Here is a 12,297-nt window from a genome sequence, read left to right on the forward strand (position 1 = left end):
ACGGGTACTGTGGGATTCTGAGATCCGCTCGTCGCCGGACTGGACTCGTTGTTGTGATCCATCACTCGATGATGCTCTTGTACATAAAGTTAGAGAGAGAGAAAACTCGTTAAAACAAGTGGTGCAAATGAAAATGAAACGAAAATCGCGTTTATATATGATTTAAAAAAAAAAAATTGAAAATCGGCGCTGGCCGATCGCTGGCCGATCGGGCCTCCACAATGGCGGCTAGCCGATCGGCTAGCGCTTCGGCCAGCGACGAGCGATCGGCCAGCCCACGCCGATCCGCTCGCCGAAATCGCCCTCGCCGATTGCAATGGTTCGGCTAGCCGATCGGCTAGCGCGACGAATCGGCTAGCCGGTCACTAGCCGACCATTGCGGATGCTCTGAAGGGTTGTATGAAAAAACTTATCGATTATATTATCCATTATAAATGTACAGAATAGCGACATATTACTTGATTGCATTTCGAGGATAAATGTCATATCAATAATTTTTATCAAGATTATTATAGTATTGTAGAGTAAGAACATAGAAGCAATAAAGGCCCTGCAATTATTGATTCCCTTGAACAAATTTCAACATATGGGTGAATGCATTAACTTTAGGGTTTGAAAAACGTACACATTTGAAATTGTGAGCATTTTGTAGGGCCCTTAGCAATGAATATAATAATCCCATTTCAAACTATTTCAAATTTAATGTTTAATTATGTATCTTTGAAGACTTTTCTTGAAATTCTACGCTTTCACTATTTCTTTTTTAAATTGTTGAAAATGGACAATAGATAGTAGTTTAATCGTAGTAGAAATATGGGTTCAATATTTTATCACATTGATCAGGATATTTTACTACCTCTAATTAATAATGGTGAACACCGTTATAAAAAATCTCAACATATCTATATCATTTATATTCTTCCATTTTAGTGGAGAGTGGAGAATATCTAAATAGAATTCAAATCTGAACCCTGAATATCAAATTTGACTTCTTGTAATAGTCACCGGCGCGCAGTAATGCTCTACATTGGTAAATCTATAGATTTAAGCAATGTATAATTGAGAATTTGACAATAAGTTTTAAATTTAATTTTACCGCAACTAGTGTTGTTACTGTCTTAATTACTCTAGTGAGAAAACTGAAAATCTTAAATATACTCATGTATATACTATAATTTTAAGTAAATGGAGTGGTTTTGTTGGATCACAGTTACGTGTACAATCACACTTATTTAGTATAACTGGATAAATATACCGAAAAAACGGTATATCGATCGTATCGTACTGAAAAATATCAAAAATTATCGAATCTTCGGTATACCGAAATTTTCGGTACGATACAATATCATATCGTAAGTTTTCGATATTATAAGGATATGGATTTTCTTATACCGCGGTATACCGTCCGTTTTATATCGAATATACGATATATATCGATATTATCGGTATACCGAAAATCAATATGTATTGAATTATCGATATATACCATTTATACTGATTATAATAATATATAATTTTTTTTAAGATTAAAAGTTTAAAATCATAAATAGATATCCATTTAATTTATTTATATATTCAAAAAATATTTGTTGGAAACCCTAAAATCATAAATAGATATCCATTTAATTTCGATATACCATTTAGAACGGTACACCGAAGTTTGGTGCGATATACCGAAATTTTGATACAGTAACGGTATAGATATTATCCATACCGAAATTTCGGTATACCGAAACTTTCGATACGGTAACGATATGAAATTATTTCATATATTTTCGATACGATAACGATACAAAATTCGGTACAATATACCTAAAATGGGTGACGGTGCAGAAAGATGTCTTTTGTCGAGTATAGCTACGTCAGAAATGGAAGATTTGAGAACAGTAGAGACTAGATAGTAAGGGACGGAGAGGCGGAGATTGAAGAAGAGTGGAGATTAGAGTCTCATACATCCCTTGACAGCTTAACTCCCTATAGTTTACAAATAATCCTATAATTAGTGTAGATTTCTTGAGCTATATTATGATTGTTGGTTATAATCTACACCAATATTTTTTTTTGAGTTTTCATGTAATGTTTGCTCAAAACTTCTAGATTCCATGATTTCATTTTTTGTTGAAAAAATTTTTTGTTGAAAAATTTATGAATGTGTGGTGATATTACTTTTAGGTGGTGTTCGGTTTATAGATAAAATAATACCAAGATATAATCTAGGACTAGATAAAACAATACCAAGATATAATTAGGATTGAGTTGTGAGATTATTTTAGAAATAAGAATTAGTTATGGCTAATTATCCCATGATTATCTATCTAGTATTGAGTAATCTCACGAATAAAATACACTACACATTTAATCTTGGGATACAAACTTCAAAACAAACACCCACTCATGGTATTAAAGAAGTCCGTAATCTTATTTGCACTCAGTATCTTTTTAACTTTTGTAGCGAAATCCATTAATTTTCTATTATGATAATGTATGTTTGTCAATATATTTTTACTATACGTCTGTCATTATTTATAGTGGCTTAAAACCTTCCCAATTGATATAGAAAACACATAAGGTAACAATAAAGGTGATTATCATTAATCAATTATAGCCGTGTCAAAATGTACTTTTTTTAATGGTAATAATTTTGATGTTAGAATATTATAACTCGTGGATTAACTATTTCGTTTACAAAAATTATTTGTGTTTTTTTAGTATAAAAATGTAAAAGTTTGTTAAAGGTATTTTTCATAAGTGCCCAGACTTGATATACTCTCTTCATTGCTGTAACATCCCACTTTTTCGAACCCTAAATTTTGAGACGTGAAATTTTTTGCATTAAATGCTTTTAATGCTATGACATATGTGGATTAAATGATGAGTAATTAATTGCAATATTCTTTGTGACCTAATTGCGATATGAAGTTGAGTTTGAGTTGAATAGTCAAACTTGTTGAATATGTGACGTGGCTATTGAATAGTCAATATTGTGGAAAGTATGACGTGGCCGTGGAATGGTCAAAGTCGTTGGAAAATGTGAAGTGGAGGTGAAATTCGAATATGTGAATATTTTGATGCGGGGTGAAATAATAATTGTTGTGAATTATTTTCCTAAGGGATGAGTGAGAATTAAATAGGAGCATTATTTAATCATGTGGAATTTTCGACCCCTCCTATTTATTGGAAAGAAATCCTATTTTTCTTGGATTTAATTATTGCTTGGGATAATTATCCGAATTAAATCCAAAGTCCGAATATCCCTAATTTGTTCCATGAATTTTCGGCCCCTATGATTTCTTTAAAGAGATTTTCGAAAATCTCTTATTATGGGAGAATGGATTATTTTTATGTATATTATTTGATCCCTTGTTTATTCTCTTCCATAAATAAATTCAACTATCCTAGCATATCTTGCCAAATCCAAAGAGATCTTACCATATCCTAATTTAAATAGGATTTTAATTAAATCCCTTTCGAGGAATTGAAACTACACGCCACTTTCCATATATTTTGGGGAGATTTATTATTATTTTTCTTGCTCCGTGATATTTTATTCTACTCCGTGAAATATTCAAATTAAATCATAGGTTAATTAAATAGCCTAGAAATTCGAAATTCCCTATTTCCTCAACCAAATTAACGCCACTTCTTTTCCGTATCTCTTCCAAATCTTTAATTTATTTAATTAAAGATATTATATCTTGCACTCTATAAATATAAGAGTGAGAACCTAACCCTAGCACACCAAAATCACGCCCCCACTCCCAAAATCACGTCTCTCTCTTTCTCCCCACTCTCTCAAATTTATCTTCTACTTTCTCCATTAATTCTTCATCTTTTGGAGAAGAATTGAAGTTGCAATTCAAGGATTTGTTGAAGAATCAAGATCCTACTTGTTTCCTACCGATTGTTCTATTGAAAAGGTATTTTTATTTTGATCTTCTCTTCTTCTACCGATCAATCGGTGTTCTTGAGTCCACATGCATTTAGATCGAGTGAAGGGGGAAATTAATCGGTGATTTTGGATGCATGTGTGGTGTGTGCATTTGTTGTGACCGTGTGTGTGTGTGTGCACACCTCGGTAGGCGTGCACATGTGTGGTGTGTGTGTGCTTGTGTTGTGTGTGAAAAACACTCATGCGTGACATGATTTGATGTTAAATCTAGAGTTGTGGTGTGAATAAAAACGATATGATAATCGTACTTTGATTTTTGAATGGGAATATTGAAAATAATCGATGGGAAAGGAAAACGTGAGAACATGCATGATTTTGATCCATGATTGAGACTTATTTGAAATACATGAACTAAAGGTGATAGCTCGCGTTCCCGGTGCGATAACAAGAAGAAGTACGTATTTGAAATCGAAGGAAATCGAGGTGGGCTTTATTCTTAAACTCTCTTCTATGTTGCAAATTTATGATGTTGGAGAAATAAGGGTGGATTAAACTGTTATGTCATGCCTATGATTATTTTTGGATATTGTGTGTGCCTGATGCCTAGTTTGCGAGTGCGCTCCATTAGGCTATAGGGCTATATAAACGAACTCGGGTCTGAGTAGGGCCGCAAACCCTATCAGGCTAGTGTACACTGGAGATCGAGAGCCGTCCTTGCTAGTCGGCCGATCTCGTGGGCGAAAGTGTTGCCACACTTCGTCGCACCATATGAATTGTTGGTTGATGATAAAATGGGAGGTACTATTTGACTGGCCAGTCCATGAAATATTTTGTCATACTCGATGTTATTCTTTAAATAAATGCTAAACCTCTAGTTCACTATGGTAAGGGTGGCATAACTATAAAATGTTTTGGCATGAGTCCACTGAGTATGCTTAAAATACTCAGCCCTGCATGTGTTTTCCCTATGTGCAGGTTGAGCGGCGATGGGCGGTCGGTGGTGTTGAGACAGTTGAATCGAATAATATGGATGGTTGGGATTTTGAGTGTAGTCGTGTCTTCATACATGGCTTCGCTTTCTCTTGGAATGCTTCCGCTGAATATTTTGAAACTCATTATCTTTGGTTGTTTGAAACTTATTTCTTTGATTTGGAATATTGGGAAATATTGCGTTTTGATGGAGTTACAGTAAACCCTTGACTTTTGAGCTTAGCCTATGTTATCTATTAAATCTTGATTTTCGTATTTAAGCCGTTGACTTATTGCCTTGATCTTCTTAAACACTTGGTCAAATCTCTTTAAATGAAACCCTAGTCTACATTTTTGTCGCCTTAAGTTCGCCTAGTTAACAGTCGCCGTATTTATTATACACTAGAAATGCCGGGTTGTTACAATTGCAGTCCACGTTTGGGTCTGTTTTAGTTTCATTTTAAGTTTATTTAACTTTATGTCTATACAATATATTGTTATTCTAGGGTCGCGTTAAAATAAAACCAACCTTCTAATCCAGAACCCAAAACTATCTCAATATTATGTATTAAAATTATCAACACAAAGACAAAACTTTCTCAATAGAATTGTGTTGATAAAATTATATCTTTGTGTTGAGATTTAAATTTACATGTTATGTTGATAAAGTTATATCTATATGTTGAGAAATATCCAACATAATATTGAAGTTTTGGATTCTGGATTGGGAATTAGTTAGCATTTGATTACCCCATGTTATTCTATATATATTTATAATTTTAAATCTTGTATTTAAATTGTTCGTCATCCACTTTACTAATCGACAATATAAATATATGAATATAAAAATAAATCGCTTTGTGCATCGTATGAGTTTGATTAAAATGAAGTTATTTAAAAAAAATCATTGTTTAAATCAATAGAAATACAATATTTTTCTAAATTTTTTTGTGTTAATTATATTTGTATTATGTTTCTATTTCATGAACGAAAAACTATCGATTTCTTGATTTGTTTATTTATTTGTATTTGTAAATTGCAATTGTAAAGCCAACAATTATGTGTGTTGATATAGTGATAATTTTTTTTAAATGTGAAAAATTTCTTTGAATTAAATTTTCTTCGAATTAGGGTTTAGGGTTTAGTTTTGAGGGACCCTAAACCTTAAACCCTAAAGTTCACATTTTCTTCGAATTAAATTTTTAGTTTTGAGTGAACTACATAAATGGTAGTACCTGATTTTTCAGTTTCGCACATAAATAGTACCCGATCTTTACTTTATATACCTATAAATCACATTTTTGGTACCTAATGCCATTTTCACCCCAAAATATACATTTCTCCATTTGTATCGTAGAGGATATTTTGGGCATATACAAAACTAGTACCAAAAGTGATATTATAATAACTTGTCTCATTCTCCTCACTCTTGATACTATTATTATTATTTTGATGTTATAAATTAATAATTAATTAATATCATTCAAATATACTTAATTATAATTATAGTTATAATTATATTTAATTATTATAATAATATTATTTTTATAATACTAAAAACTAGTAGTAACCGATAAATAGTTATAGTATAATTATTTAAATTATGAACCATATAATTTTATATAATAATAATAATAATAATAATAATAATTATTATTATTATTATTTTATACTATTAAATTAATAGTTATTTAATATAGTTTTAATAAAAATTTAAAATTGTGAATTGCATTCATAAGGATATAAAGAGTATAATATTTTTAGTTAAGTGCTTCAACCCTAAAATCAGTATAAAATAATTTAATAAAAAATATACAATTGATTTAATTATTTTAAATGATTAGTTTAATCAGATGTTTTTTTTCTTGATTTATATTATGAATTCAATTAGATGTATGTATAAAACACTGAAAAGAAAGAAAGAAGAAGAAGAAGAAGAAGAAGAAGAAGAAGAAGAAGAAGAGCAGAAAAAAGAGGAAACATAAACCCAGGAGAAAAAAGAAAGAAGAAAGGAAGATACAATACTAAAAAGAAAGAAGAAAATGAAGAACAAAGAAAGAAGAATAAACTAAAGAAGAAAAAAGGAAAAGAAATAAGAAAGGGAGAAAAAAAATAACATGGTTGGTAGTATTGTTTAATTGAAATTTCCAAAAATATCCTTCATAACAAAAAATTATATGTTTGGTACCTAGGGTTATTTTTGTCACGGGGTACCAAAAACGATATAAAATAAAGATCAGGTACCATTTATGTGCGAAAGTGAAAGGTCATACACCATTTATGTAGTTCACTCTTTAGTTTTACCTATGTTGAAATCATATTGTTATATTTAGTCCCAACTTTTGTGGAGTATAACTTCACTTTTTCCGCCCCAGCGCATATATTTTTTCGGATTTCTTTCATTTAACATATGTAATCGACATGTTTGTCGTTAATCTTTTTGTGTGCAGTTTTTTGTTTTGCAATACATTTGATCATATGTGTTTTTATTTGCATAATAGTCCATATTAATATTGTATACGTTAGTTAGCTTATAACTTGATATAATGATATTTTTCTCTTTGAAAAATGTGAACTCACAATTCGAATTAGTTCGATCAGACAATTAACGGAGTCGTGCATCATACAGGTGTGATACTAGTGTATATAAAATCGGAGGTCAAGTAGGTGGTGAGAAAATTGAGTAGATGTAGTTGACCCCTTAATCCTAATTAGTTATTTCCGCATCTTATGAGTGAGATTAAGAAGTAAAATTTATTAAATGAAACAATATAGTTACCGATAGATATAACTAAAATTTAGTGGTTGATTATGTATAGAGTATTAAACTAATTATTTTGTTTATAAAAACATATAATTAAATACAAATATATGGTAAATGCTAGCATAAAGTTTAAAGTAAATATCTTTTCAAGTTGTTTGTAACGGAGTGGTTTATGTAAATAATATTAAAAACCAATTAATTAGTTTATAAAAATATATAATCAAATACAATTATAATGGCCGCCACAACGTCCACCTCCAGAATTTGTTACGAGAGTCAGGTGCTTTTCTTTAATTCTTTTACCGAGGGTAATTGGCTACATAAATCCAGTGTAATAGCTCAAATCAAATATATCTCATCTGAAACTTCTTCATGGCTAATCCCAACGAAACCATGAGAACCTGGTATGCCGAATTTGCACTTGAGAGCGCTCCACGGAAGCACGGGTCGGGTTGAAGTGCCGGATGTCGGTTCTAATTTTGAACACATGTCCAGTAATAACTAAATCCATCTCCCTTGTTATTCATCATGCAACTTAAGAAAAAAAAGCCAGGTGGTGATTCATATTAGGGCTGGGTAAATATACCGAAAAAAACTGTATATCGATTGTATCGTACTGAAAAATATAAAAAAATATTGTATCTTCGGTATACCGAAATTTTCGGTACATACAATACTATATCGTAAGTTTTTGATACGATAACGATATAGATTTTCGTATACTGCGATATACTGTTTTATATCGAATATACGATATATATCGATATTATCGGTATACCGAAATATACCGAAAATCAATACCGTATTGAATTATCGATACATACCGTTTATACTGATTATAATAATAACATAATTTTTTGTTTAAGATTAAAAGTTTAAAATCATAAATAGATATCCATTTAATTTATTTATATATTCAAAAAGTATTTATTGGAAACCCTAAAATCATAAATAGATAATCATTTAATTATGTTATACCGTTTAGAACGGTATACCAAAATTCGGTATGATATACTGAAATTTCGTTACGATAACGATATAGATATTATCCATACCGAAATTTCGATAGGGTAACGATATAAATTATTTCATATCGATATTTTCAATACGATAATGATACAAAAATTTTAGTACAATATACCGTATCGACCCAGTCCTAATCGTACCAAAACAATCCACACCTAAAGATTGACAATATGTTCACAAATATAGTCACAGTAAGCAAAAAACAGTAGGCACAAGGTCCTCACCAATTCTACCAAAACAATCCACACCTAAATAGTATAATACTAGTATATGTTTAATTTTTGAGTACTCTAAACATGTCGACTACGTCTATTATAGTCGAGAGGACCCGCACTTTATATTTCCTTTTCCTACCATTAGAGTCGCTGGCGTAGAACACGGAACCATATTTCGTCCACAATTGTTTTTTTTTTACGATAAACGCGTCAACCGATTGTAGAGCCAAATGCGACCCCTGAAATAAGTAGTAGAAAAAACATATAACTAATATTAAAAAATTAAAACAACCGGTAAATACATAATAAATGCTTATTTTTTAATAAAATAAGTTCTTACTTCTTTATAGTTGTAGTCTTCAAATGCCTTGATAAGATAATCACGTATAAGATCTGACTTCTGTTTATAATCAGAACTGGTGTCGAATCATTTGCCAACATCATAGGTATCTCATTTGGAAATCCTATGAACCTTGTCAGGGATTTGTGTCCATTTGATAATATTAGAAACTGGTGTAGTCTCCAAACTGTAACTAGACGCCCGCCTAATTCTTCCATATCCTTTGGCACCGATAAAAATTTACACCGTTCTCGTTAGTGTCATACCCAGTAAAAACAATTGTATGGTAGTTGTATTTGTCAAAAAACATTCAATCACTCTCTTACTTTATTCCATCACATACTCTCTTTTTTTTTGGTACAAATGACATCACATACTTTATTCTCTTTTCTACTTTATTATTTTTTCCTACTTCTTAACACAATTTCTCAATCTCCGTACCCAAAAGTTTTGGCTCAATTAAGTTGGAACGGAGGGAGTATTATTTTATACAATTTGTGTAAATTGAGGTCAATTTTTTTGTAGTTAATAAATGATGGATGGTGTTGTATATGCATTTGTATAATATCGTAGATGAAATGTACTCTTTTCGTCCGACATTAGGACTTAGGAGCCCGGTTGAGTTTGATAGAGGTTTTAAGAATTAGTATAAAGGAAAGTGGGTGGAAATGGATAGAGGAATGTGTGATCTATTTTTATATATTCCTTCCGTCCCACAAAAGATGTCACATTTTCTCTTTTGAAAAAAGTTCATTCTCACATCAATTATAAAATTATATTTTCTCTCACCACTTAACATACAAAATTACATCTCTTAAAATCCCGTGTCATTTCCCAAGTGTGACATCTTCTCTGGGACGGGGAGAGTATTAGTTTTATAATCAAATGTAAATGGAATGAGTCAGTGAAATATTTGGCATATTTACTATTTAGTGGAGTAGTAAAAGTGAACCGAAACTCTTCATTACCAATGGACCAAAACGGCAAATTAGGACTCCTAATAGCAAACAAATGGAGTGTAGATAATAAAGTTGATGTAGTTTTTCATAATGATACAAGCTTTTCGACTTAATGTGTCACGTGTCACTTTCAACGACATTTGACGATTCTTAAATATCTCAAAATTTAAATTTTATATAGCTCTCGTCTGGAATTACTTTTTCACATATTAGTATTATATCAAATTTTATATTACTTTTTTACATATTAGTCATTTTTATTATTGGCAAAAAAAATAACCATCTCCCATACTTTATTCACTATTCAATGAACATACTGCTATTTCTTAATCCTCGTGCCGAAAAAAAGACGAATGGAGTAGTATAAACCAGGAATTCAGTTTTCTCTCGTAAAGAAATGGAATATTTGCGTTGATTTATGGCTTCTATGTTTAATAAGTGATATTGGATAGAATAAAGAAAGAATAAACATTTTAATTTGTTTTGCAATTAGATAAAAAATGAAGTCGAACTTAATACATTCGTCAAGTTAAATCCTTAATACAAAATGGTGTTCAAATGTTGCTTTTGATGCTTGGAATATCTTCATGTGTGTTTTAAAATTTTATAACCGTGCACTATTTATAAGTTGCACTAAGATAAAAATATCTCAAATTGAAATATTCCTTCTATTCATAAAAAAATAGATTAATTTTGTCATTTTAGGCAAAATAAGGCTAATTCTAAAAATAAAAAAAGTTTTAAAACAATACTACTTATATATATGTGGACCCCACAATCTACTAACACATTCTCTTTTTATTGTGCATTAAAACTCTAACACATTTATAACTTTTTCTAATTAAGAGAGAATTAAGAGAGTCATTTGAGTATCCAAATTTTAACATAGCTTTACATCAGCACTACTTGAGAGAGAATATGATACGGCAGGCAGCAAATCTCGATAAATATTAGGGTTAAATAGGAAAATTTAAATGTAATGTCCATTATATACAAAGTGACAAGAAGAAGTCACATTTGAAGAAATACATATAATATGGAGATATTAAGTAGACATATGTCCTGTGTCCAAATAGGCAGATAGGGATTATGTAATGAGTAATCTCTCTCCCCACTTAAAATGTCCATATTTTTTAGTGACATCAAATTTTATAAAAAATTACTCTCTCTGTCCCACAAAGATCGTCCTATTTTCTCATTTCCATCCGTCCCATAAAGTTTATCTCATTTCACTTTTACTATTTTTGATAGTGGACCACATATTCCACCAACTCATTCCTCCTCACATTTTATTATAAAATTAATACTTTAAAAGTAGGTCCCACATCCCACCAACTTTTTCAACTCATTTTTCATTACATTTCTTAAAATTCGTGCCGAGTAAAAGTGGGACTATCTTTGTGGGTTGAAGAGAGTAGTAAATAAAATGTATAAAATAAAAAATAATTAAATATTTTAATGAGAAAGATAATAAAAGAAATGTGTTTCTAAATATTTTATCTAAACCCTAAAGATTCAGATAAAAAGTAAAAAGAAAATGTGAATATTTTAAATAACAAAACTGAGCAATATTTAAATAAAGATTTAACTGAGAAAACTGACGAAGAGGAATGACATGGCGCCGACGTAAGAGAGGGAGGGGGCTGAAAGATAGGGCAGCGATGGGCGACACGTGTCCTGCCGACAGCGACCGTGGGGGCCGGAGATAATAAATAGGAAAGCAGTTGCCGATGGCCACACGTCTGCGCTCTCATTGGCCAATTTCTTGACTTTGTATCCACCTCTTCGTGGATTACACGGCTCTCCTACAAAAAAATCCAAATTAGATTGATTGGACCAGAGGGCCCCACCCTCCTCGAATCTTCTGCTTTTGGTTGACGCGTGTACAGTTCCCGCGGGCCCAGCCTCCGCTAAATGCCAAAACCCAGTGGAAATGTAAGGAAATTTTCCATCCACCTGGCACCACTTGCTAGGTTATAACTCTAAACTTAAATTTTGATTTCCTCGATTAATCAATAGTCTTATTAATTTATATTTATGGCAGAGATTCATTCGTTTATTGGAAAATTGTTGAATAAATTATAGCTCATTACGTTTAGAACCTTGAATTATATTTTACATTTTTTTTTTCAATG

The sequence above is a fragment of the Salvia hispanica genome, chromosome 1 (assembly GCF_029641045.1).
Source record: "Salvia hispanica isolate PSC_SH4W2 chromosome 1, Shi_PSC_v1, whole genome shotgun sequence".
NCBI classification, from domain to species: Eukaryota; Viridiplantae; Streptophyta; class Magnoliopsida; order Lamiales; family Lamiaceae; genus Salvia; species Salvia hispanica.